This window comes from Cricetulus griseus (assembly GCF_003668045.3).
Source record: "Cricetulus griseus strain 17A/GY chromosome 1 unlocalized genomic scaffold, alternate assembly CriGri-PICRH-1.0 chr1_0, whole genome shotgun sequence".
In the NCBI taxonomy this organism is placed as follows: domain Eukaryota; kingdom Metazoa; phylum Chordata; class Mammalia; order Rodentia; family Cricetidae; genus Cricetulus; species Cricetulus griseus.
In genome coordinates, this window is record NW_023276806.1 from 273,443,722 (window position 1) to 273,455,326 (window position 11,605).

The window sequence follows — 11,605 nt, forward strand, 5'->3', positions numbered from 1 at the left end:
GCATGCATACACACAAACACACACACACACACACACACACACACACACACACACACACACACACACCTACTCACATCCATGCAAAATAAATGAATGAGGCACTATAGAGCAATATATTAACATTTTTAAAAAATTATACCAGAAAAATTGCATCAGTTACTCTGTCAGCAGAGGTTCAGGGACTGAGGAGTAGAAGTCAGGTCAGGAAGGAAATTGGCTTTTAGTACACACTCTTCGTGACAGATAGTATAGGTTTACTCACTTAATACTATTCCAATGCCAGCTCAAGACAGAAGCTGGACAGGAAGGAAAAAGGAGGAGCAGGTACTAAGTCAGGAGTCTGAAGCATCTACTACAAAATGTATACATTTGAAAAAAATAATAAACAGACTTGCTGAAATGGAGCCAGGTTTCACGTAGCTTGATGAAACAATATGTCACAGGTCCAACCCAAAGGCCCAGAGTAGTGGAAGCCAGAACCTCTGCCTGAGTGTGCCTGTGATTCAGCTAGATGCTATTGCTGATCTGTTGTCTTGTACTGTTTCTCTTTCTCTCCTGGAGGACATTTGGAGTGCCTAATGCAACTTAGGAAAGACTTTTTGTGTAAGCCAGTTAGAACAGACTTTTACTGTAGGTACTCTGTTATGATAAAAATAAATGAATGTAACTTTTTCAGCTTCAAAAAATTAACATTGTGGCTGGAGAAATAACTCAGAACTTTAAGAGTGGTACTGCTCATGCAGAGGACTCAGGTTCAGTCCCCACATCCACATTAGGTGGCTCACAACTGCCTATAACTACAGTGACAGAATACAACACTCTCTTCCTGCTTCTGCAGGTACATGCACAAGTCGTACAAATACGAACAAACGGGGACACACATACACGGCTAATAACTTTTAGATCATTCTTTAAAATGTGTATTTTTAGCTGGGAATGATGGCATAAACCTTTTATCCAAGTACTTAGGAGGCAAGTAGATCTCTGTTATTTTTAAGGCCAGCCTGGAAGACATAGCAAATTCCAAGCCAGCTACATAGGGAGACCCTATCTCCAAAAAATTAATTAATATTGACTAAAAAACATTTTAAAGCATGAGGTTGGGAAAAGGTGAGAAGCAAATCCCAAAGAGCCAGCATGGTGACCTAGGTCCCACAGCCATAAAATGCCAGCTATGCCTCAACCACCATAGCACTTCTTCAAGACACAACTGAGGGGCAAGATCAGCAGTTCTCCTTCTTACACATAATTTAAAACATAGAAGGAAACAGAATATGGTATCAGACTTTGTAAAGATGATGTGAAGACAACTTTAAAATTCTACAAAAGACATAAAAGAACTACAGAAACCGAAAAAGAAAAGAAAGATGTATTAGCAAGTTAAACCTTAAACTTGTTAATTCTCCTTGCAGTGAAATGTCAAGACCATTAGGAGAACTCAATAAATTGTTACACATAAATTTAACTGGGCTGGGATGTAGTTCAGTTGGTAAAGTGCTTGCCTGGAGTTCACAAAGCTCTACATTCATTCTCCATCACCTCTTAAACGTGGTGGTACGTGCCTGAAATCCCAAGGCTCGGGAGGTAGATGAGGGAGGATCATTCTCAGTTATATACAATTTGAAGCCAGCCTGGGCTAGAGACCCTGTCTAAAGAAAAAAGAATCAATTCCAGCACTTGGGAGGCAGAGATGAGCAGATCTCTATGAGTTTGAGGCCAACCTGGTCTATGTAGAGTTTATGATAGCAAGCACTACATAGAGAAACAATGTCTCAAAAAAAAAAAAAAACTCATAACTAAGAAAATTTTGAAAAGAGAGCTGGGAATTGGTGGTGCACACCTTTAATCCCAGAACTCAGAATGAAGAGGCAGGCAGATATCTGTGAGTTTGAGGCCAGCCTGGTCTACAGAGTCAGTTCCAGGACAACCTCCAAAGCAATACAGAGAAACCCTGTCTCAAAAAAAAGAGAAAAAGAAAGAAAGAAAGAAAGAAAGAAAGAAAGAAAGAAAGAAAGAAAGAAAGAAAAAGAAAATTTTGAAAAGGTAAAAAGAATAAGGACAGAAGCTAGTCCAGTTTTTAAAACAAGAGTATGAGGGGCTGGAGAAATGGCTCAGGGGTTAAGGGCACTTCCTTTCTTCCAGAGGACCCAAGTTCAGACCAAGCACCCATATGGGGCAATGTACCTTACATCTCTCTAAATTTTCTTAAGATTTATTTTATTAGATTTATTCATTTTATTCTATGTAATTCCAGTCCCAGGAGATTTGACACCCTCTTCTGGCCTCTACCAGGCACCCACACACAGGTGTCAAACATATATGACTACACATAAATAAATAAAAATAAACCTTAAAAAGCAAACATAGTATGACAGGCTGAAGAAATGTCTCAGCAGCAATTAATAGATCTTCTACATCTTTTTCATGGCACCTCCTAGACAGTGGGCTGTGTCAAGATGGAGAAGAATATCTCCTTCCTTGCCACTGGCTGTCAGAAATCCATAAAAGTGGACAATGAACGTAAGCTTCGTACACTCTGTGAGAAGCAGATACCACAGAAGTAGCTGTTGGTGTTCCAAGTGAAGAGCAGAATGGTTATGTGGTCCAAATCAGTGGAGGATATGGCAAACAAGATTTTCCCATGAAGCAAGGCATTTTGACCCATGGCAGAGTATGCTTGCTGTTGCATAAAGAACATTCTTGTTCTAGACCAAGGAGAACTAGAGAGAGAAGAGGCAAGTCTATTTGTGGATGCATTGTGGATGCCAATCTGAGTGTTCTCAACTCGATTATTCGTGGGAGTGAATATTCCTGGACTGACAGATACTACTGAGTCTCATCAGCTGGTATCTAAAAGAGCTAGCAGAATCAGAAAGCTTTTTAATCTCTCTGAAGAAGATGATGTCTGGGCTGGAGAGATGGCTCAGAGGTTAAGAGCACTGGCTGCTCTTCCAGAGGTCCTGAGTTCAATCCCCAGCAACCACATGATGGCTCACAACCATCCGTTGTGAGAACTGGTGCCCTCTTCTGACCCGCAAGGACACATGCAGACCACTGTATACATAATAAATAAATCTTTAAAAAATAAAAGAAGATAATGATGATGATGATGTCCACCGATATGTTGTTAGAAAGTCCTTAAAGAAGGTAAGAAGTTCAGGACTAAAGCACCCAAGATTCAGCATCTTGTTATTCCACCTGTCCTGCAACACAAACACCAACTGACATATTGCTCTGAAGAAACAACCGACTAAGGAAAACAATGAGGAGGCTAAACTTTTGACCAAGAATATGAAGGACGCCAAAGAAAAACACCAGGAACAGATTGCCAAGAGACATAGGACGTCCTCGCTGAGAGCTTCTACTTCTAAGTCAAATAAGACTCTACAGAGTAACAAGTAAATAATCAGATCTCAAGAAAGAGAAAGAGAGAGAGAGAGAGAGAGAGAGAGAGAGAGAGAGAGAGAGAGAGAGATATCTTCCAGAGGACCAGAGTTTGGTTCCCAATATCCTCATTGTGCAGCTCATGACCATTAGTAACTCCAACTCCAGGGGGTCTGACAACTTCTGGTTTCATGGAAACACACATGCACACACACACACACACACACACACACACACACACACACACACACGACTCTTTTTTAAAAAGCATCATATGAAAGCCAGGTAGTTGTGGTGGCACTCGCTTTTAGTCCCAGCACCTGAGAAACAGAGGCAGGTGGATCTCTATGAGTTCAAGGCCAGCCTGGTCTACATGGTGAGTTCCAGGACAGCCAGGGCCACACAGAGAAACCCTGTCTTGAAAAACTAAAATAAAATACTATGAAATGAAGTAGTTTTAAAAATAATGATTGAAAAAATAAAAAATAAATTAAAATAAAAAAATAATGATTGAGCCAGGCACATGGTTGAAAACTTGTAATACTAGCTCTCAGAAGGCCAAAGCAAGAGAATTACTGCCAGCTACATAGTGAGATACACTCTCCAAAAATAGTAGCAAGAATAATGAATGGAGGGAAAACAGACATCAATATTAATAGAAGAAAGATAAAAACTTGAGATGCGTGCTCCAATATAAACTTCCCTTATGATAAGAATAGCATTTTTGAGGGGTTGGAGAGATGGCTCAGCAGTTGAGAGCACTGGCTGCCCTTACAGAGGACCTGAGTTCAGTTCCCAGCACCCACATAGTAACTTTACAGCTGGCTGTAACTCCAGCTCCAGATTTGATGCCTTCTTCTGACCTCCATGGGCATTACATGCATATGGTATACACACATGCATACAGGCAAACATTCATACACATGAAATAAAAATCAATCTTTTAAAAAAAAACTGTTAATCCTATAAATTTCAATGGAGACAATTTATAGCTTCAACCCTAAAACTAAGGTTTACCTGGCTTCGGGGAAGTCTCAGAATAGATTTTATTTCTTAATCTTCACACACACACACACACACACACACACACACACACACACACACACACACACACACACGGAAACACCATGAAGGCAGGATCTTTGTTTCAATCTACAGCATTTAGAATAAATTACAAAGTGTTAGAATAGTCCCCCTATCCCTTTAGTAATCCTGCCTCTGAGTCAATTTGTAGGCTTCTCAATGAGGTACATCAGGGACTCTTTGCATTGACATTCATCTATTACGTAATAACTGGATGCCTTAATCCCAATTCTCTGCCTTTACATATATTAGTAGGGGAGATCAATGCTTGGTTTAACTTAAGCAATTGCTATTTCAGATGAATTCTGCAAGGAGTTCCCATGAAACTGTAAATCAATAACAGCTTCATTCATCTGCAGAGCCCTTCTACAAAATGCTTCTAGTATGGCTGATTTACACTTTGGCACAAGTTCTTTATGTCCTTGCTGGGACCAGTAACAAAGTGAGAACTTGCAGATCATACTTTGAATAGCATTAGATTAAAGGAGGGCAGAAACACTCACACCCTAACGTGGGATAGTTTTCTTTACATTAACCATTGCTCTACCTATATCAAATCCATTTTCCCACTGACAGGAGAGACTGGAAGTACCCAGGGATAATGGTTAAGAAAATTAAAGGCAGGACAGTGAGATGGCTCAGTGAGTAAAGGCACCTGCCACCAAACCAGACAAGCTGAGGTACAGTCCCAGGATGCATGTCATCATGAAATGAAAGAACTAACTCCCAGTAGTTACCCTCTGCCTACCATACATGCACCACAGCACATGCACAGACACACACAAAAAAAAAATAGCACCTACACACCCAAAAAAAGTAACTATTAAAATAAAAAAAGAAAGAAAGGAAAGGAAAGGAAAGGAAAAGAGGTACCAAGGTAACAATTTTGCACAAGGGAATTTTAAGTCACTTCCTAGTCCTGAAAGTTAGCTACTATATTGGTTACAGATTTCTGGCTGAGTTCCAGGCAGCATCACTATTGTTATGAGGCACGATTAAGTATGTGAAAATCAGGAGCAGTGGGTAATAGTCCTCACTTTCAAAAGTTCTGTAGTCCCAATTGTCTGGCATTTTCCATTAGATTAACCACTAGGACAAACTCAAGAGTTTCCACCCCACAGCACAATGTCACTTAAAATCCAATACACAAACAAGAATGAGGAAAAACAAAAACAACTTGCTTTTGAAGCTCTGGACTAACATTCCCATGAGCCAATGATCCACAAGTAAATACTGTTTTTAAGTCTTCGATACGAGATGCATCGTATCTCTTCAGGCAAGACTGGGCTGCCAACTTCTCTCCTTAAAGATGAATCCTTTCCATTCCATTCCAGATCAAAAAGGGAAACATGTAAACCAAAGTTCACAGAGGCTAGAGAACTCCTGCCTGCCCTTGGTTAAGGAGCCCCTCTACATACCACCAAAAAATAAGAATCCATGGCTGAAAATTTTTTTTAAAGAGGCAACAGATGTCCTTTAAGAATTCATGACTCTACACCTCAACTCCCATCAAATACTACTAGGATCTCTGCCCCTATCCCCGAATTCTCTGCACAAGCCACCACCTCTGACACTTTTATTATCATGCCTTAGCTTTTCCCTCCAATCTGTAATCATGCTTCCTTAGTTTAACTACTTAAAAACTTAAAGCTCTTCTTTCACAGCTCCCACCCAATTGATGCCCTATCCCATGCCTTTAGTCCTCTTTCTTTCAGTTCTGCAGCCTATGGATTTACTCTAAATCATTGTAATTTCCCCAGTTGTCCTACAACTGAGGTATTTACTGACTCTTCCTGGTTTTGCTATTTATTTCTCGAGGTTGGATCATAAATTTCTGTAAATCAGTGTTGTGTATACATGGTTTTCCAGCAGGATTTACAAATGCTACTGCTCTACAGTCAACATGACACAAATAATCGACAAAATAATATTGGTTTCAGGAGGAGCCGAAGTTCTTTCAACTCGATGTGTAGCTTTGTTGATATTTATAAATTGAAATTCGGTAAGTAGAATGGATTGCGTCCTTACACATACTTAGTATGTTGTTATCCATCTGCCCGATAGTGTGTTTACACATCATAAACACTTAATAAATATTTTATTTGGCCAACAAGAAATTTTATAATGCTTTAAAAGAGAAACAGTAAAAACACATCTTAAAAATCACAAGCTTCACCTTCAAGTGTAACATCCTGCATTCCAACAACTCCACACTTAGGAATGGGGATTAAGGAAATTATCTTAAATATAAATACATGATATAAATACACATAAAAACATGCAAAAGTCTTTTTTCGTAGCACCTGAATGTTCAGTGATGGTTAGCAAAATTATATTCACTGAAAGGTTGTGACACAACACAATAGTAGCTACATAAAACAAGGAATATTATAAGTAAACATGAAAGCTTAAGATTAAGTGAAAAAGCAAGGTTATAAATATGACGCTCCATATTATAGCAACTATTTTAAAGCCAAGGAAAAAATTACTAGAAGGAAACACACACATATCAACGAGATCACAAACAATAGTTTTCCTCTGTTCTTTCAAAATCACACAATGAGCACTGATTACTTTATAATAAAAATAAGTGTTACTCTAATATTCCCAATCTTTTACTCAAATAATAAGGAACATTCAAACTATGTGTAGGATGTAACAAATATAAATGAGTATGTCTGTACTGTCTGTATTTTCGGTTCCCTCCTACATCACTGTTGAAGTAATTTTTTTATAATGAACACTGAAATTTTAATAGCACAGCCAAACATTTCATTCACATTTGGCTGTTGATAACCCACAGCTTCAAATCCTAAGTATGCTCTCTACATTGATCCTCCATTCTAGCTGAATGAGCCAGCCACAAACCCAGAGCCAAGGCTCATTTGAATCCTTGCTTTTCCCATTTGTGTCTTAAACAAGTCACTGATCCCATGTATATCATCAGATGTGTTACAAGTCTTTCATAGTGGTATAGAGCTGTGATTCAAAATCTCTGTAGCCAATGAAGTTCCTAGTGTCTGTCCTGGATTCCCCCTTTCCTTTTGAATTTATCTCTTCCAGCCCTGTTCTCAATTTAGGTGACAGCAGCTGCTTGTAGTTACTCACACCCATTCAACCAACAACCTTCTCTCTGAACAGACACTACATCCCAAGTAAAATAAATCTCTCTACACTGCGGTTGTCACATTGTTAGAAATGCCAAAGAGCTCTGAGATCATACCTCAACCTCCCAATATTATTGACAATTACATAAGCAATATATGATCAATATTAAATGCAGAAACTGATGTTCTTTGCCACTATCTCATTCAAAACACCTTCCATGTACTATAAAAAAACTTTCAGTTGAAAGCAAAGCCCCTTCAAATACCTTCAACTTTTCTTCTTTTTTCCCCAACCCCATGCCAAACCACAAGCATACAGGCCATATCTTATCTTTCCCTGCAGAGCATCCAATTGGCTTTTTATAGCCAGAAACTCTCTGAATGCTAAGCACGACCTTGGCTACTAGCTTTCCCTGGCATAGTCTGAAAGTTATTTTTAACTTTGAAATTAGCATGAAAGCCTACTTTTCTCATCGCAGCTAGTCAAAACATCCCCATTTCCTATAATAATGTGATCTTCCTCCATTCAAAAGAAACCCCGCATTATAAACCCATGACGTACAAAGGAGACACAGAACTCCAGGGGAGTAACAAGAGAATACTGAAGCCCGGCTCTTCACTTCCTAAACTTGACTCTTACCTTTCTGCTGCCTCCTATGAAGTAACTGTACTTCGAGTTCAGCTCTTGAAGGGAATTTTCTGAGCAGGGCTCTGAGGGTAGGGGAAACCCTCTTGATAGTCACAGAGCTACAGAGGACCAAACTGAGAGACAGTGACAGTGGGGCAGTCACTTTAGCTGAGCCTCTACTCACCCAGGATAAGAAAGGAAGGGGTGGTTACAAGCCAGGGTGGGTGGTATCTAATCCTGGGCTAGTCAGTGACCTCACTGACAACTTGTTACTGAAAATACTTTGTTGAAAAAGGCCAGACACATACTTTCCCTAGAGACCTACATACTTCTTAGGAAGCTCTAAATAAGTTAGATTTAACTTTCTATCATCTTACCAAAATAAGGAACTGTTTCGAATTAAAACTGAAGGTTAGAATTATTGAAAGTGAGAAATTGTAAAGCAGGGGGTTTAAAAAAAAAGCCCAGGAAATTCTTGTAGCCATTATTACTTAAAATTCAGGGTCTCCAGAGCCATAGGTCACATCTAAGATAGTATTTTTCCTCTGAAATCTTAGCATCTCACACACCCTTATACTGCCCACCATACTTTCTGATTCTTATTTGTATAAACCACCACATAGCAGCAATAAGACACTAGACAGAAGGGGTATCAAAACCCCTTTAGTAGAACAATTATTCTGTTTAAGGCACCAGAAAACAGATTTATCCTTAAACTTTTTGGTTTTCCAACTTACGAAGATATTTTTTCTGTATTTTCTTCCATATATACCATGAATTCTTACATGAATATAAGAATTCTATTCACCAGAACCATATCTTAAGTTTCACCTCAATAATACTGCACCTCGATGCCTAATTCTTTATTATGTCATTAATTCCTTGAGTTTATGGCATATTTCTTTAGCTATTCATTCTTTTTTCTTGTAATAACACACAAAGTTACTATAACATGGTGCTAACTACAACATGAACAACTTGTTGGAGCTTTGACAGTCCCATTCTTAAGGAACTGAATTCAAAATAGAAGAAAGGATTTATTTATTAGCTCTACAGACACTCTTGGAACAAATATCAGGGAGCCAAGAAGAAAGACAGGATCTGGGGATTGTCAGAGAGAATCAACTATGAAAGGGGGTTCGTTTTATATGACTTCCAAGAAAGCGTGCAAAATAAGAGTATTTTCACTGTAGCTTCCTGTAAAATGTACATAATGGACATTTATCAAAAGAGACTTAGTTACTAACATAATGCCCTTCCAGATTTGTGTTAAAGCTTCCTTTTTCCCAGGGAGGATCTCAGAACGGTTTCTTTTCACAGAGAAACAAAGAGTGAGTTTTACATCTCACAATCCATCTTTTCTGCAATAAAGAGATCACTTGACACTTGCAAAATAGCAGGTTTTGTTTTAGAGCTTTAATAATGACTGTTTTCTAAACCAGGACTATTAAACTGAGCCCAAGATAAGGCACCCAGGTTCTATTGTAAACTTGGGCTGCCTAGCAGGAAAACCACTGTACCTTCCCTACCTGCTCTCCAGCCCCCTACCCATCCTTCCACACAATAGACATGAAAATCCCTATTCTTTACTTTTCCATGGTTATGTGATTTAAATTGTTAAAATCTGCAGTGTTTAAAATTATACTGAACTCCTCAAAGATAATGTACACAGAACCTCATTGCTGTGTTTGGTGTTATCAAAAAAAAAAAAAAAAAAAAAAAACAAGAAGAAAGAAAGAAAAAACCAACAACTAAATACTCTTAGTATCTGACGTGTAATTTTAAAGAGTTTTGTCGGGAATTTGGGGGTTTTTGTTGATTTGCTTAGTTTGTTGTTTCCTTATCCAAGCCTTGACGTTAGGCTTCCGTTGAAGTATTCAGCACTCTGGCCACAAGGGGTCCTTCCTCTCTAGCAGTTCAAATCATGAGGCGTGCTCCACGGGCCTCTATATTTATATCTGTTTGCCGACAGAACACACAGATACCTAAATTCAAATTTCCACAGCTAACTATCAGGCAGCAGACAAAACCAGAGCGATCTGCCTTTCTCTGTGCAATCGCTGAAGCATGCTGAACACTAAATAGTTTCTGTAAACTACACAACCCTGCGTTTTTGGGTTTTTTTTTGGTTTTGTTTTGTTTTGCACCCTGGCCCCCTTCCAAACGGCCGCAGTAATTCCTGTCTGTCACCTCACCCAGTCTTGTTCAGTATTTATGTTCCTTCCCTATTTGCTTGTTTCCTTTCTTTATACTTTTGAAACTTGAAGATTTTTGGCTCACATTCCACTTACAAATGGACAAAGCTTAGGAGCAGAAGAGAGAATAAAAAAAGAGAAGATAAATCAGGGCCATTAGAAGCAATTCTCCTGAGGCAATCACGAGTGTAATTTTGATTTTAACTATCGGGGCTGGTCTCCCCCCAAAAAAAGTCACTGGATTGAGTATTCCAAGAAGCACTTATTGTGGAGATTCTGAGCCAGCTAGAAGATTAGAGGCAAGGGAGGACGTTCCAAAAAGAAGACAATTGTGTTCCAATCAGAAGTCCCTCTTGGAAAATAAGCCTTCCAACACACAATCGGTTCTGTGCTCAGAATGAAATAAGGTTTGTGTCATTCAACCCCTTAAGAATGAAAATAGCTCTTGCATAAATCATGAGCCTGTTTATTCTGTATGTGATACCTCCAACTGTTGGCAATTTGGTTAGGGCTTTTTAAAAGTTCATTATTTTGGACCAGCAAGATATCCCAAGTGGATAAAAGTGTTTGCTGTGCAAGCCTGACCACGTTTGTTCAATCCCAGGGACCCTTGATGGAAGGACAAATGGTGAAAGGAGAAAACTGACTCCCAAAGATTGTCTCTTGCCTCCACACAGGCTCCTCATACACAATAATTATAAAAATAAATCTAACATACCTTTTCTTGTTTCAAAGACATAGTATAGCAGAAAGATGTTTCTCACCCATTCTAGTATTTACTGAGATCCACTCAGTCCTGCCTCATTTGGGGAAAACAAAAGCCATTCATGAAGATGCCCTACAACTTCCTATCATTAAATCTGTAAAACCATAAACCATAAACTGCATCCCCCACTTCCTACCTCCTATCCCAATGTTTCAGCTGAAGCTAAACTCACCTCCCTAGATCCCACCTCCTCAATGAATCTGCTTGTTATCTTCACTTTGTATATGGTGTTATCAACAGTTCTCTGTGGTCAGGACATAAGCAACACAAGTTTGCCTAAAGAAACTATCAAACAGGACCTGAGGGTACAACTCAGTGAGAGAGTACATGCTTAGTATGTATCCTGAGTTCAATCATCAGTACCAAAGTTAGAAATAAAGAAATCCAGCAAGGAATGATAACATACCTATACCCTATCTCTCCCTCCAGTCACAGATACAAT

The 11,605-nt window shown here is 39.0% G+C and overlaps 1 pseudogene; it reads left to right on the plus strand.

Moving 5' to 3' along the window:
* Nucleotides 1-2,456: 2,456 nt before the first annotated feature.
* On the plus strand, nucleotides 2,457-3,402 carry LOC113833434 (annotated as a pseudogene).
* The last annotated feature ends 8,203 nt before the right edge of the window (nucleotides 3,403-11,605 follow it).